This window comes from Euphorbia lathyris, chromosome 7, assembly GCF_963576675.1.
Source record: "Euphorbia lathyris chromosome 7, ddEupLath1.1, whole genome shotgun sequence".
Classification (NCBI taxonomy): domain Eukaryota; kingdom Viridiplantae; phylum Streptophyta; class Magnoliopsida; order Malpighiales; family Euphorbiaceae; genus Euphorbia; species Euphorbia lathyris.
The window spans coordinates 87,143,068-87,160,961 of NC_088916.1; the positions used below are offsets into that span (position 1 = coordinate 87,143,068).

A 17,894-nucleotide genomic window follows, 5' to 3' on the forward strand; every position below is an offset into this window, starting at 1 on the left:
TTTCTAAATATATTTTTAATTTTCCATCAATGTTGTTTATTGTGGTTAATTTATTTGTGAACGTTTAAATATGTTTATAATTGTATTTCATAATCCTAATTCTAATTGCAATTATTATTATATATAATAAACTGCCCAGTACATTACCGACGGAATTAGTCTGTCGATCAGATATTTTTAGCAAATTACCGATAGCTTTTCTGTCAGAAATTCGTCGGTAAACCAATCAGCCATATGTCGACCTAACCCATTAGCGACTAATTTGAGTCGCAAAATATAGTCGGTATAAATTGCGACCAGTCAGCGACTAAATCGAACAGTCGCTAAAGTCTGCGACTATCGTCAGAAATAGTCGGCGTTTCTCCAGCGACTAATGAGTTACCGACTGAATGTCTTTGGTCGGTAAACCACTCAATTCAGTCGGTAAACAGCTTTAGCTACTGCATCAGCTACCAAAATTGCGGTAGCTAACTAGCTGTTTTCTTGTAGTGAACGAAACCAGTCCTACCCTTTCTTCTATCGAGATTCAGCGAGTATGAGTGCTAGTATTTCTGTATTTAGATCCTCCCAACGGGAAGAAGAAGATGAAGACCATTTGAACATTTCAACATTATCAATGTTTTCTTTCTTGTGCAAATCCAGATTTGACATTACAATTGAACAGTGCCGGAGCCAGGACCTAAACCTCGGAGGGGCTTGACCATGTAAGAAAAAAAATTAAATGCTACTTAGCATATTTATAAAAAATAAAATAAAATTACAAAACGATAACATGTGGCAATTTACCCTTTCTTGATGCCATATTCTAAAAAACATTACAAAATTCAATTCGATCAAAACCCCTAAAATTTAACATATTATCAATTCAATTTAATCAAAACACGTAAATATCATATTTCAAATTAAAACCTCTTAACAAAATAGTTAAATATCACATTATCAATTCAATTTGATCAGAACCTATAAAATTTAACATATTATCAATTTCATTAAAATCCCTAAACTAGATATCATAAATTCAATTGAACCCTAAAAATATCACATTATCAATTCAATTCAATCAATTCAATTGAACCCTAAGAACCAAAACCCCTATCAATTCAATCGTAGACCCTAACTATCATATTATCAATTAAATTTAATAAAAACCCCTAAAATAAATAAAAAACCCTAAATAATTCAAAACCCTACATTGAAGACTTAGCTTTGTATCTCTCTTCTTCTCCCTCTCTTCCTCAACAGGCCTCGCAAGAGGAAGTTCCTCTCGTCAGCGACGGCATACTTAGGAAGTTCCCTCTAATTTTCTTTCTTTACACAGCAATTTGTATTTTTGATTAAGAGCTTTTCTACGAAGTATTTTTTTTGAGGGAGGAGCCTGTCCGTTTTATACACGTATTACAATCCTCACAAAATGCCATTATAAAGATGCCTCCATAAAAAAACAAAACCATGCTACTTTATAATGGTATCTACTCTAGAGTTTCCCTTACACTCTTTTTTTTTTCTACTAGTCTCTAGGCATCTTACCTTTCTCAGCCTCCTCAATCTAATTTTCACTTTCATCTTCATTTTGGAAGAAATTGATTCTTCCGTGATCTATTACAGTTTACCTCTTCCATCTACGGGATCTAATAAAATCTTGTTATTCCAATATTCCCAGATCTACTGCAGTTTACCACTTCAATATATGTTGACTTGGTTGTTCTTGAAGTTTGGGTTCCTTAATTGATTCACTTGCAATGGTGTGAAGATTACTGTGAAGCATTCAAATAGCACAGAAGGTGAGTCCATGTTCGATTGACGAAATTAAAAACGTGTAAACTTGATTAATTTGTCAACAAGCAGCTTGTTGTTGTTGGAAGGCAACATATGTCTTTTTTTCATATTTCCTTTTTTCTTTTATTCCAATTGCATCTTGCAAATATTGTCTCCTTTGAGGTTTCTTTTGCTTAAGGTTTTGTTCCATAAGATTTTGAGATGCAACACAATTTTCAAAACCTTTTTGTTTTAATGACTAAATTAAATTAGTATCTGAACTTTACCATGTTTAGTTAAATCAAAAGTTGAGTAATTATATCTAGAGACTTCATCTTTGAAGTCATTTAGAATGGTGAAGCACAATAAGTTGTGCTGCAATCACCATTAATAGAATATAAAAAAGCTTTCAGATTCCTGTTGCTATAATTCATCATTGTACATAAAATAGTAGCAAATTTTGATTGAGAAAAGAAAAAAAAAAAAGAGGAAAAAACAATGGTTTTAACTTTGCTAATTTTGGGCAGGAGAAATCATGGTGAAGAAACTCTAAAAAATATTCTTCCAAGATGTGAGTGCAATCGGAATATTAAAAAGAGATATTTTAGCAGAGATTGCAGAATGTCGCCAGCGAAAAGCATCGCTCAAGACGAAGATGATAAGAGGTTGCAAGTAATGTTAGTCTAAACTTTATACTGATCTAATTGATGTTTCTGTGAGTCCTTTATATCTAAAAAATGCACTTTAGTTAGTATAGAATTTCATTTTTATGTCTGCTCATTCATTTTATGATCCATTTCTAATAATGGAAATTTATGATTACAATTGGATCAAACACAAGAACAATAATTTGATAAGATAGAAAAAAAAAAAGATAAATAACACGTTAACTTTTGTTTTCCTTTTTAATATTACTAAGAAATAATAATTTCAGAGTGTTTATATGAATCTAATTCAGAGTGTTTTTTTCTCCAAGCTTTTAACCAGTGAGAAATCAGGGCAATTCTGGGTGTTCCTGGACAATTACGGCTATCTTCACAACAGTTGGTGGATGCTAGCATCAATGATTATGGTTGTTGTGGAGATTGGTTGAAAACTGTGTTTGAGTATATAATGGAAGTGGGACGTTGTAAGGTTCCAAAAAACTGGAACTTATCAAGTCATGTGGTATGGGCAGGTGGCCTAGACAGAAACTGCTCTGATGCACGCAATAGGGAGGCAACCAGTTGGAGTAATAAAAAAAATGAAAATGGAATAAAACCAAGATTTTTAAAATTGGAGTGGACCAGCCGGTTGAACCGGTTCAACCATAAACCGGACATGTATCCGGTCTGGTTATTCTGGGTCAATGTTATTGACAGGTGATGAACCGGAATGAGGCAGACCGAAATCAAACCGGCAAACCGGACTGACTCCAATTCACCACTTAGAAGCTAAATGCTCGTCATCTAGGTTGCTACTTTTTATACATTATTAAAAGGAGAGAGACCATCGTTTGCGTGTTCCATTTTTATTTATCTTTTTTCTACATTTTTATTTACATTTTTTTTTTGTTTTTTTATTATAGCTGCTAATTTTTTTTAGCTGGTACACTTAAATTTTTTATAATTATTAAAAATCAACACTATGTGGTAACATTTTTAGCTTTTTTTTTCTTTATCAATTCATTTTTCCTATTTATTTATTTTTAACTATTTCTTTTTTATAAAATTAATTTCCTTAACTATAAATTATATATATATATTATTCATAATATGGTCCGGTTCAACCAATCCGAGTTAACCGGATGAATCCATTAACCCCTAACCCAATTGTCAATCCGGTTCGACATTCGGTCCGGTTTTACGTTTTAAGGCTTGTAGCTATGCATAAATTTGATACTTTTTTTTTTTTGGAAATGAAGTGTTGATCCTAATGCATAAAATGATACAAATTGATTCAAAAAAAAAATGATACAAATAAATTTCTAATTGAAATAAATTTTACCTTTACATTACCAAAATATTGAAAATGTTAGGTTGATTGTTATTTAACTGTTACATCAAGTATTCTAAATATTAATTATGTCTAAGATATTTAGTGTGTTACTAACACATATAAATTAATCATAAAAAAACGTTCCACTTTCTATGATAGATATTTAATTATACTATTTATGATGTTACATGCCAAATTGATCTTCACTATCAAGATGAAGATAAATGGATAAGGTCCAAATTTATCTCTATCACATATGTACTAACCTACAAAATTGAGCAATTTTATACCTAACTTTTACAAACAAAATTAATTTTACTCCACCTGACATAAGATTAAACATATTGGTCTACTGTTATTTCATGCTGTTGGGGGGTAATTTAATTTTTATATTTTTAGCATAGGTTATAATTTTACTCTATAGTTATTTTTATTTTTAATTAAATTTATCTCTCAACAAAATAAAAATGTGATAAAAAAATAAAAAATAATATCAAAAGATGATTATAAAAAAAAAGAAAAAGAAATAATAAAAAATCACGGGCAAATTTGCACCATTTTTTCAGTAACCCGTCCAGCAACTTCGACGATGAAAACGTACCCCGAAACAGCAAGATATCAGACAGCTATTATTTTTTTGAGAAAACTCGGGATGTTAGCTTTCCGGAATGTAAAAAACGGAGCAAAACGAAGCTAAAACGAAGCCGGTAGAATTTTTCAAAGAGAAGCAGTGCTGAAAAACGGGTTTGAATATGTCTACCTATTTGAGGAACGTATTTCATGGCATTACCTCCATTTTTCCAACTCCCAACTCAGCCATTTTCTTTCTTCAACTTATGGAAAGGTAATGGGATCCTGGGTGAGAAGTTTAAGGGCCACTAACATGGGATTTGTTACACAAAATCCTATAAATAGAGCTTAACTCATTCATTTCAATCCCCACTCAAAAATCAATCAAACACAGACAACTCAATTTTTCTCTCAAATTCTCTGCCAACATGCCTTTTTATCAATCCTTAGGTTCGTAGAAATCGTTCTTTAGCATCTAATTAGTCTAATCAACCAATTCTCAAATCGTTTTGCAATCTCTTAGTTAAGTCAGTAAAATCGTTACCCAATCCTCGGTTAAGCTTTCTTAGTCTAAATCAAATTTCACCATTGTTATGTTCTTCAAAACTTCAAGCATTTACCAAGATCACCGAAACTCCATTTTCGAGTCATTCTTAGTTTACACACCTATTCCATGTTTAGAAACTTTTTATTGATCTCAATCATAAAAAACGACATCTTATAGCCTTTTTAATCGCCCCTAAAGTACCATCTACGAAACAGAATCAAGTTTTTGATTTTTCAACCATGAAACAATTATTCTGTCACCCATTTTCAAAAATTTATTCCGACTCATTTACTCGACCTTTTTCTGAAATTCCAGTTCTAAACCCTTCCTTCGCACACTAACTTTAAATACTAGTCTTCGTTTCGCTATAATCCGATCTCTACAACTCCCGAAATTGAACCAGAAAGTTCCAAGAAATCACTGTTTTTGTTCCACAAAGTGCTGATGATTTATTAGTTTGGTGGTAAATTTCTGTTTAAGTCCCTGAACTCTTCGAATTTCTCCGAATTCACCCAGCATTACCCGGACAACGCAACAGTACCCGAGCCGATTTGGGTACCAAATGGCACTTTGCCAACCGCCAAGGAGAAAGAAAAGCCATGGAGAAAACGAAAGCCAATAAATAAAAATAAAAGTGGTACAAACCAAGGCCGGTCACGCTTCGTTACTCCACCAGCGCAAGTTCCCCTCGAAAAATGGTTCGTCAACTGACATAGAAAATTTCCACAACCTCTCTCGAAAAATGCAAAAAGAAGAATAAAAAAGAGAGGCAGAAAAAAGAAGGATAAGTGAAATGGAGTTGTCTAGTGTCGATTCTAGCAACGTTTCGAAACAAAAAATAAAAGAAAAGAAAAATGTGAAAATTCGTGTTGGAGATTTCATTATCCAAGCTGGTTGTGCTGCTACTTCTTTAATTTTACCAATAAATTTCAGAAGTAAAGAGCCAAACGGGGAGGTACACGAGATTCAAGAAGACCGACAAAGTGGCGTCATAATTAAAGCTTCGTGAGAAGATCAGATGAAACAGGTTTATTTTGACAAACCACTCTAAAGATGACACGCCACATTAAGCCATTATACGTTAAAGCACACATTGATGGCAAGAGTTTATCGAGAGTTTTAGTTGATAACGGTTCAGCCGTTAACATTATGCCATTAAAAATGGCACTAGCTCTCGGAAAATCTGTAGGTGACATAATAACGTCAGAAATTTCTGTTTCAGCTTTTACCGGTGAAGTTGCTAAAACCTATGGGGTTTTACCTGTGCAACTTACCATCAGTACCCAAACCACTATGGTAGAATTTTTTATGGTGAACTCTACAGCAAGTTATCAAGCTTTGCTCGGTCGAGATTGGATTCACTCTAACTCATGCATTCTCTCATCTTTGCACCAACTTTTACTACTTTGGAAAGGGGATGATGTTGAGGTGATTCAGGAAAATGAAAAACATATTGAGACACATTCGGATATGGTGGAGTCTCGATTATACGAAGATAACATTGGTCCAATCAAGATCAAGACTAAAGGAAAAAGCAAGTCATGCGCCAATCAAGTGAAGAGCATCTTCAAGACGAGCACCATTGTGTCTTACCATAGGCTGGTTAGCAATGAACCTCTCATCGAAGAGGTTCAATGATTTTGTCACAGCCGAAGGAGAAAGCGGGGGCATCAACCGCTATAAAAAAAATAAAGATGCGATAAGCGTTCTTAGAGGTAATAAAGCATCCATTGCAAAAGAAAAAAAGTGTAAAAAAAGAAATGATAAAAGACATAAATGAAAAGAAAAATAAAAATGAAGAAAAACAATAAAAGTCCATCTACATGTCCCAAAAACTTAAAAAAGAACAAAAAGTTTTTAGAGAAAAAAAAAGCAATCGCTACAAAGAAGCTCGGTGTAGGCTTTTCCACCTGATCCGACGTCCACTAGCTCAGTTTTGTCCCCATAAAATACGAGACAACAACATGTGCAGCACCGATGGCATCCAAGCTCGAAGACGTCAGGGGCAGGTTCCGTCATATACTATATATCCATATCATCAAATGGATTCTCAACTCCGAGCTCAACATGTTCAAGACGGATATCAGCCAAACATGATTCCTATGAAAAAGAAGTGATAATTCAATTTATTTCCACCAATCAGTAGCTCAAAGACATTTATTAACAACGGAAGTGAAGTCGCGAATTCATAGACGAAGTTAAAACAATTTCAGCAAGCAGCAGATCTACATGGATACAAATAGGATTTAACTTCAATATTTTTCAGGAATAAGCTCAAATAAGTTGAAACTCAAGATCGATTTTAATGCAATTTAAATGAAATGGCAGCAACTATTTTTTTTACATGAGTAGGAAAAACCGATTGCAAATTGAGCCTAGTTACGAAGGAAAATAGAGGTAGACACGAGCATATTCAGCATCAACAAACATGGCGTGATTGATGAAAATTTCAGCAGCAGCGAAGCATATTAGTCAAAGCCGAAACAAGCAAAAAATTGAGATAGCAATATCAGAAAATGCAGCAGGCATGTCTTGTAATTCAAAGAAAAATTCAACAAGTCATCCAGCAATTCCATCACACACTATCAATTTTCATACAAAATTTACTTGGGTGATCTTTATTTTCTTTCCGAGCAATGAACCAGCAGAAATTATGTGTGAAAATGATGAGGAAGCTGCAAAGAACACAATTTCAGTTTCAACAAAATCGGTACTGATGGGTAAAAAAAAATTAATAAAAGACTTATTTTATGTGCAAAATTTATTTTCAAATCTTTTACACATAAAATAGGGGGCAATTGTTGGGGATAATTTAATTTTTATATTTTTAGCATAAGATATAATTTTACTCTATAGTTATTTTTATTTAATTAAATTTATCTCTCAACAAAATAAAAATGTGATAAAAAATAAAAAATAATATCAAAAGATGATTATAAAAAAGAAAAGAAAAAGAAATAATAAAAAATCAGGGGCAAATTTGCACCATTTTTTCAGTAACCCGTCCAGCAACTTCGACGATGAAAACGTACCCCGAAACAGCAAGATATCAGACAGCTATTATTTTTTTCAGAAAGCTCGGGATGTTAGCTTTCCGGAATGTCAAAAAACGAGCACCATTTTTTCAGTAACACGTCCAGCAACTTCGACGATGAAAACCTACCCCGAAACATCAAGATATCAGATAGCTATTATTTTTTTGAGAAAGCTCGGGATGTTAGCTTTCCGGAATGTAAAAAACGTAGCAAAACGAAGCTAAAACGAAGCCGGTAGAATTTTTCAAAGAGAAGCAGTGCTGAAAAACGGGTTTGAATATGTCTACCTATTTGAGGAACGTATTTCACGGCATTACCTCCATTTTTCCAACTCCCAACTCAGCCATTTTCTTTCTTCAACTTATGGAAAGGTAATGGGATCCTGGGTGAGAAGTTTAAGGGCCACTAACATGGGATTTGTTACCCAAAATCCTATAAATAGAGCTTAACTCATTAATTCCAATCCCCACTCAAAAATCAATCAAACACAGACAACTCAATTTTTCTCTCAAATTCTCTGCCAACATGCCTTTTTATCAATCCTTAGGTTCGTAGAAATCGTTCTTTAGCATCTAATTAGTCTAATCAACCAATTCTCAAATCGTTTTGCAATCTCTTAGTTAAGTCAGTAAAATCGTTACCCAATCCTTGGTTCAAGCTTTCTTAGTCTAAATCAAATTTCACCATTGTTATGTTCTTCAAAGCTTCAAGCATTTACCAAGATCACCGAAACCCCATTTTCGAGTCATTCTTAGTTTACACACCTATTCCAATTCATGTTTAGAAACTTTTTATTGATCTCAATCAATTAAAGAGACCCAGAAACAAGCTTTTGAGTTTTTCATCATTGAAAAATTCATCAAACAACTTTTCTGGTGAGCCATTTTTTCAAATTTTATTTAGAGTTGGTTAGCTGATCATTTTAGCCCAAATTAATTTTAATCTCTTTATTGACATCAATTCTCGAATTCTCAATTTTTATTTCGTAAAAAATGACATCTTATAGCCTTCTTAATCGCCCTTAAAGTACCCTCTACGAAACAGAATCAAGCTTTTGGTTTTTCAACCATCAAACAATTATTTTGTCACCCCATTTTCAATAATTTATTCCGACTCATTTACTCGACCTTTTTCTGAAATTCCAGTTCTAAACCCTTCCTTCGCACACTAACTTTAAATACTAGCCTTCGTTTCGCTATAATCCGATCTCTACAACTCTTGAAATTGAACCAGAAAATTCCAAGGAATCACTGTTTTTGTTCTACAAAGTGGGGCTGATTTATTAGTTTGGTGGTAAATTTCTGCTTAAGTCCCTGAACTCTTCGAATGGCTCCGAATTCGCCCAGCATTACCCGGACAACGCAACAGTACCCGAGCCGATTTTCCAGAGTTCCAATCCTCAATTTCACACATCCTAATGACATCAAATAGATCGGTTTAATTTTATTTCATCCCGTACATATTTGTTTTTATGACGTATTTACATTTCTCGTTTTAAAGTTATTATTTCATTTTAAGTTGTAATTTTCACGCTTTATTATTATTTGTAATACAAAAAACATTGAAAAATATTTACAAAATCAATAAAAATATCACTACAAGAAATTACTTAGTTAATGACTGATTTTAAAGACTGAAATCAGATCTGTCCTTAATTAACTACTTTAGTTGGTCATTAACCATTGTATTGGTTGTTAACTAAGTGGGAAGCGTTTACCCTCACTTTACCCACTAAATCTAGTCTTTTAAAGACCATAATTTGCGTCATTAAACTTATTACTTATTTTTTTATTTTTTTAAGTCCTTTAATTATTAATGGTAACAGGTGTTGTTTTTACTTTTTTTCCCTTCTTATCTCCGTAACCCTTCATTCTTTACCTTCCTCACTCTAAAACCCTAAATTCGCTTCTCCCATTTTGCTCTCAACTGCTGCCGCCGCCTCATCTTCGTCTGAATCAGTAACCGCCGGCCTCTGATCCGTCTGCTTCAACTGAAAATTCCTATCACCGACATCTACTTGTCATCTCATTTATGAGATTCATGGCCGAAACAAAACAACCACAGCAAACAAGCCAACGACGGTGAAGGAAATAAGAGTGTCGACACCTTCAATCACTTCCACCAGATCTGTCCTCATTGGGATCGGATTTAGGTGTTTCCTCGTCTCAATCGACCCCGACTTCCAATCCTGGTTTGTAAAATCAGTCCATGATTGCTTAAAGTGAGTAGGACTCTTGTTTTCCCTATTTGAACCGTTTCATATTTAATTAATTTCCCAGTTTATTGATTTTGTACAATATTGGAAGGATTGGTTCTTGCATTTCTAGGGATTTAAGGTTTATTATATTGTATGAAGTTTGTTGAGGGGATTTTAGGTCCTCTCATCTCATATAGTCTTTCTTCTGTTACCTTGATTAATATTGGTTTGGTCGAAGTGGGTATTTGCAGATGGAAAGTCTTTCTCCTTTTCTATGAGTTTTCCATTAACATTAAAAAGAGTAGCATGCTGCAATCACAGGCTGGAGAAGGTGGGAATACAGGCACTTCAACTGTGAAGAATGAAACTGTTAGCAGAAAAGCATTTTCATTGTAAGACAAGGTCCTTTTTGCTATGCGTTTTGTTGACTGGGTAATAGATTGTTTGTACTGTCTGTTTAATTATTCTTGCAAATTGCTCTGCTACCAAGACCTTAACTTTAGATAATGTTCATTGGGAGTCTAGAAAAGCATATTTTGTTATATAATTTGGTCCTCCCATGCGAGATTCAATAGATCCACTTTTAATTTCTTGTTTTGTCCCTTATCCACTCTATTGTGACTATGAAAGATTGGCAAAATGCCTTGCCACCAATTTTTTTTGCTAGTAATTCAGATTGCAAATTATATGGCTGCTTAGTTGGAAATAATTGTCTTATAGCTTTGGTCCATATGTGCAAGTGCAACTGGTAATACAGTACCCGTACGGTTCTTGAAGGCAACATATACAGGATTACTTTATTCTAGTTGTGAGCAAGGGTAGAAGTTCTCATATCTTGAGATCAAATAAAAGGGTTTGCATCATATATCTCCTTCCACCATGATATTCAATCACATGGTAAGTACTTTATGCATGACTTACATCGAATCTCAACGTCTTATTTTGGTTTTCTTTGTCTTCTCTGCCTTTGACTTCACATCCCTTTCCCCTTTTAAAGAAAGAGAGATTTTTGCTTGCTTCCACTTTTCTGATTTTCACCATTACCGGTGGTTGTGCAGTTTATGTTTTGGCTGGTGTGATTTAGGAATTGGATGATCATCTAATAAATCCCTGTTTGGAAGAGTGAAGCTGTTCATAGAATTGGTGGAAGAGCTACATATTTTCATCATTCATGGAGCATGCAACCAGGGAAGCAATATCTTGGGCATGTGAGATCAAGACCAAATTAATTCAACTATTCTCTCCTTTGCATATCCGAACTCTGTAAGTCAACAAAAGTGCTTTTAATTTTCAATTATGAATTCCATTCAGTCCAAGTTGCTAGTTGCTTCTTCATGATATAAGTTTTACTTGATTAGATCTAGTAAGTTGTTGATATTTGCTTGATTGCAGTTGTTAACAATTTGAGAAGGAATGCTTGAGATTAGCAGTGAGAATTCAGAGCCTATGAGATCAAGGTCAGATGAATTCAAATATGCTTCTCCTTTTCATATCCAAACTTTGTACGTCAACGAAGTGCTTTTAATTTCAATTATGAATTCCATTCAATTCAGGTTGCTAGTTGTTGCTTCATAATATGAGTTTTACTTAATTGGATCTAGTAAGTTGTTGATATTTTCTTGATTGCCGATAATTTGAATTTAGTTGCAGTAATTTGGTAAAATCGTGTAAGGGTAGTTAATTAGTATCATGTCCTCTGTTTTTATGTGTTGAAGGTAATTAATAGGCCAACTGTATGAATTAGAATCAGCGTAGTGGTTGGAGTAGCATTGGCATGCATTGAAAGCCTTGCTTGTTTTTTGTCTCCTAGATGGAGCATAATTTTCTAAGATGATTTTGGATAGAAGTCAAACTAGTTAGATTATGTTGATATGTAAAGAGGCTTTTGATTCTAATTGATGAACTCTTGCCTCATTAATTGAACAATGTGAACAGAAATCATAAGGGCTGTGTTAAACCTAATCACGAATGAAGTTGGTCTTTATTTTTGAAGTGTAAAATTTTCATCCTCTAGTTTTTTTAGTGTTGCTGGTTTTTAAAAAAAAATCGAATCGTTTAGAAAGTTGCGGTTAACTTTGATATGACTAAAGTCGTGAACTTTTTCTGCTAGTGTTGTTCGTTAATGAAAGTTTTATCCAAGCTTAACTTGAAATATTTTTATTCCTATATAAATTTGAATTTATGGTGGTTTGAATTGTTTACAGAGAGGAGAATAGCAGCACAATCTATGTACACATCATAGGTGGGAATATGAAAGAATGTTTATACAGCTAATTGAGGCTAGTGTGAGCTTCATTTCTTTTTTTTCTTACAATATCTTACATTGTGTAGTTTCAACGGGTTATTCATAAAGTTGAGGATCCTGAGGGAAGGATCATAGAATCTGTTCCAGATCAAGGAGTCTCAGTATGAGAATTGTATGACCTTTCATTATTTCATTATTTGTATACAATTTATATATCTTTTGTGCCTATAGTCAAAAATATATGTTTCAATATTTTAGTCATTATGCATTAGACATGTTTTAGGTACTTTTTCAATTGGAATGAACTCTCTTCAATCCAAAATTAATTTTCTATTTTTGTGCAAATTAATTACTTCCAAATAAAAAAATATATACAGTTTACGACGGAATTTCCGTCGCAAAATAACGCTAGTTTCGTCAGTAAGGCTAGGAAGATAATATTTCCGAAGCAGAGTTACTGACTACATTTTATGGATTTGCGACCAACTATTTAGTCGGTAACATAACGACATTATTTTACGAATATGTATGTTTGTCGCAAAGTTACCGACTGAATCCAAAAGATTGTCAGTAATCCCTTACCGACCAGCTAGTTACTGACTGAATGTAATTCGTCGTTAACTCGTGAAATTCAGTCAGTAAATACATTTAGGGACCGAATTGCGACTGAATTTTCGGTCCCTAACTACTGATTTTCTTGTAGTGTATAAAAGAAAACTTAAAAAATTTATATCTTTGTATTGTTTTATTGCCTTTATTTTTGGTACTTATACTAAAAAATTGTTTTTCCGACCGACCTGTCAAGTAACGTCGGGGCCCAAGACCGTTGTTTTTATTTAGTCCTTGTAACGGTCGTCAATCACTTTTCGTTTAGAATTCAAGTAATTTAGGTGCACTATATTTATTTATTTTATTTAATTACCATTTTACCCTTTGAGAATTAGCTTCTCTGGCACGCCCTCATTATTTTTACCATTTTTAATCCCCGCAAACGCGGTTGAAAATTGGGATATTTCGAAAATATCACCAACACACGCGTTATGTAATTGTCACATCAGACCTTTCCAACATTAATTACTCTCTCCATTCCCTTATATAATAATCATTTTAGATATTTCACACAAATTAAGGAATATATTTGTTAACTAAAAAAATACTCTCTCATGTCGCTATTGGAGAATTAGTATTGGAATATTAAAAAACACATGTACCAATACAAAACATTTAATATTTGGACAAAAAAACTAAACTAAAAGTTCTTGGCATCCTAGAAGGAAATCAACGTTAGGGAGTCTTAATCAACGTTAAGGCTGATGAAGTAATCCCTTGGCTAACTCTGCTGGTTTAACTTCAAGGACCAACAACAGATCTATTTATCATAACTGGATTGTGATATTTGAGGTGTATATACAGAACTTCAATAGTTGCACCATAAATATATGGTGACATTTGAGGTGCATTGTATTTACTGGATTCTTCCATCTGCACAAACATAAAGAAAATAGCATGATGTAGCAATCAAACCAAAAAGTGAACTGCCTTAAGCAACTCTGAGATTAATGTAAAGTTTGACAGTTGATATTAATGTAAAGCAAACCTATTTAATAACTACAATCTCTTGTATCTCCAAGGCCATTACTAGGCTCATTCCTAGACTGAGGGATTCTTCATCATGTGGTTTAATAAAATTCCTTTGATCATGTCAAACCTAATAAAGAGACTTAGATTCTTACTTGAAGATCTTTTTCTATTCCAACCAGTGGAAAAATGGTTTTTGACCAACTTCCTGACACATTAAGAGATATTAAATAAACCTAACTTAGTTTATCAAACATCTTTATTTGGATGTTTCAAGCTTACTTATTGCCATCAACTAAAGAAATAATAAACTAATTCTGAACAATACTTATGAAAAACATCAACCAAAACTCTAAAACCAAATGAACACAAGTATGGAAACAAACTCCTATTTTAATTACCTTTTTTTTAATGATATCGGGTTCAACAAAGTTGGCAAGATAAAGTCCAATTCAAAAACCTTATAACTAAATTGATACCTGGTAAAGATGGGAGCCATGCTGGAAGGATACTTGGAGTATCAGTTGGCAAGATAAAGTCCAATTCAAAAACCTTATAACTAAAATGACGACTCAAGGTATGAAGCGGGACTATTTCAACCACCCTTGACTAGGTCGTGGAAAATAAATATGGACAGTTCATAAAAAGATGGTATGCCAGGTTCTGCATCCATTATCTAGCACGAACATTGCAACTCCATTTGTGGGGTTTGCGAATCTCTAGGGGAGTAAGAAGTTGACTATGTGGAAGCAAATGAGGTCTTGAATGCCTTAAATATGGCACTCAGCTCTCAACTAGTGGTTATGAGGCAATCATCCACACCTATTTTCTTGGACACAGATTGTAAAAAAATCGTGGAATGGATTAAGGGTAAAAGCAGACCTGTAAAAGTTGCAAGAATATTATAGGAAAGATAATAAAAAAACAGCAGTTGCTAAATGATAAGATTGATCTTACTTATCGGGAAAATATGCAGCCACATTGCCACCTAAAACAATGCAATTTTTTTTACAAACCATCTTACTTTTTATTTAAGACATTAGAAGATGACAAACTTAATACAGGTAGATATAAGGTACTATTCATTTTCATATATTAAAAATAATTATAATTAAGTGTAGCAAGTTTGTCCTCTTCTAATGTATTCAATAAAATTCACGATGTCTAGGTGGCAATGTGACTTCATGTTTTGAAGACAATTATGACCAATCTCAACATTTAGCAAATGTTTTTTTTTTATTATCCTTCATATAATATTCTTGCAACTTTCACACTGTCTCCCTTTACCCTTAATCCATTCCACCATATTTTTATAATCTATGTCCACAAAATAAGGGTGGATGGTTGCCTCATAACCATTAGTTGAGGGCTGAGTGTCATATTTAAGACATTCAAGACCTCATTTGCTTCTACATAGTCAACTTCTTAGTCCCCTAGAGATTCGCAAACCCCACAAACGGAGTTGCAATATTTGTCCTAGAAAATGGACGCAAAACCTGACATACCATCTTTTTATGAACCGTCCCTATTTATTTTCCACGACCTAGTTTAGGACCATTGAAATAGTCTCACTTCATAGATTGAGTCATCACTTCTAAACATCTTAGCTCCATTGTACGAGGTTCTTCCAACCTTATCATGCAATGATATCTAAAAAAACAAATAAAACACAATAAAGATCTAGCACCTAAGATAACACCATAATTGACAAATACATACCTCAAAGTTATGTTGACTGAAGTCGGTTTGAACCAACAATTTATCAAAACCATTTGGGAAATTGAATTTTTGATGAACATCATATGCAGTGATCATATAATGGAGAATCTCCTTGTTGTGAAAGGAATTTCTTACCATGGAGGAGGATGAACTGATTGCACCATAGATAATCGACATGCTTAGATTTTTAGGAAGAAGCTCATATGATAGACAACGTGCAATCTTGATTGTATTGAATAGGTAAACTACAAATATATACAAAAAGAAAGTGATTGGTAGGAAAATCTAATAAACGACTTTCCTAAGTAGAGAATTATCTATATACAATTGTATATCATTAAATAAATAATAAACATTACAAAAAAAAAAGAAAAAAATATATATGTAATAACCATTTTTTTGTATATGTTTATCTATCAACCCGAAATATAAATGAAGAATTCACACGGATTTAGCCTTAACTTTATTTTCTTATCATAGAGTTTTTGCCTTTTAACTCCTTTTCCGTTTTAGGATTATAAACTCTATATAAACAGAGCTTCTCTAAATGCATAATATTATTTTACTTTGTGGGACTAGATCCATGACAATATCTTTTACAAATAGGAACAAAAGAGTATGTTTAAAGAGTCTCTGAAGCTTGACCTATCATATGGTTGTTTTTCTTGGCAAGGTGTGGCTTTACTTCTACTTACTCAAATCTTATTCACATATGCATAGCATAACTAGTTCTAGCTTATAATATTATATATTCACTTAAGTGAACCCAAATGAAATATCTAATTAATAATTGGATAAGAAGATTAATAGAAATAAAAGTAGTTATACATAAGAGACTGTGTGTAGGTTGAATCTTAAAACATATGTTCAATATTACATTAAAGACAAAGAAAAACCCTCAACCCACCTACCCTATATGATTCGAACCCATGACCTCTAGGTAAACTCTCAACCAACAGGTTAAGAGCTTCACCACAATTACATTAAAAGTTAGAAAGGTATTAAAGTATGAGCATTTACATTTGCATTTGCATTAACGTGTTTATGAAACATTTTGGACTGAAACTATTAGTTTAAGAACTAAACATGAAACTTGTCATATCACCACATCACTCAAATAACTTAGCATATTTACATACCCATGATTGCGGAACAATATTAGCAATTTTGGGTGTTCTGAACGCGTTGAATTGGATAACTGGATAATGCATCTATGAATCTTGATTGTGAAGCAGATAGTTAGAGAATGTGACTTCCAAGAGAATGATTGCCCAACCTAGCTCGGGAATGTGATGGCTCCTTTCGAAAATTCTTCTCGCGAATTCAAGTGATTTAGAGAATGTGACGGCCAAAACAATGATTGTATAGCAGAGTTGGAGAATGTTTGTGGAAAGGGTTACAAGAAAAAGGGATATTAGCAAGGATATAAAATACACTTATTAAAATTAAATCGTCAATACTTTTAATAATAGTAAATTCTACTACTATTTAATTAATAAGCAAAACATTTTTTTTATTAACTTGGCCTTATACATCCTCAGCTCCATGAAGTTACCCAAAAACTGCAACTGGCCCCTAGATTCCAAAATGTAGCAACTAACCCTATCAACTTGCTTATTTGAAACAAATATCACATCAAATGGCACATGGCAGCGTGTGATTGGTAGTGTGCGTTAGTTGCAACTTTTTCAAGTTCCAATCTCGCACTACCATGTGGTATGTGACAGGCTATTTGTCTTAAATAAGCGAGTTGCGGGTTAGTTGAAACATTTTGAAGTTCAGAAGTAAGTTGCGTTTTTTGGACAACTTATGGGGGCTGGAGATGTATTATGCCTATTAGGTTTTACAAAAAAAATTCTCCTAGACTAAACTAAACCCCCTTAAATTGTAGTAGAAAAAACTAAATACTACTTAATTATAATAATAACAAATTAATCCCTTATTAATCACTTCTACTTCTAGTGCCCCAAATTATCACTACCTCTTTTGGTCCATAATAACAATAAGCATAGATGAGGTGATTAGCTAAATAGATAATTTCTAACTTTTTCATCAATTGGAAGTATAATTGGCCCTATAATGATAGCATATGGACTTTAAAAATATACTTCTAGACTAGTAGGGAAACAATTACAAATGAAAATTTGGCCACACATGCAATTTACTTCTTCAAATATTATTACACACAAACCCAACCCGCATTTAAAGATCAAAGTAAATTACTATGTACTATTTAATGCACAGTTTATGGTCTATTTTAAACATCAAAAT

General features: G+C 33.3%; 1 long non-coding RNA gene across 3 annotated transcripts; it reads left to right on the top strand.

Annotated features, from left to right (window-relative positions):
* Positions 1-9,755: 9,755 nt before the first annotated feature.
* On the top strand, positions 9,756-12,546 carry LOC136201091 (uncharacterized). Of its 3 annotated transcripts, none has more exons than XR_010673681.1 (5): positions 9,756-10,105; positions 10,320-10,978; positions 11,140-11,344; positions 11,474-11,538; positions 12,286-12,546. It is a non-coding gene; the product is annotated as an uncharacterized lncRNA (long non-coding RNA). The 3 variants fall into 3 exon arrangements; XR_010673680.1 differs by having other exon boundaries at positions 10,333-10,978; XR_010673679.1 differs by having other exon boundaries at positions 9,756-10,978.
* Positions 12,547-17,894: the final 5,348 nt, after the last annotated feature.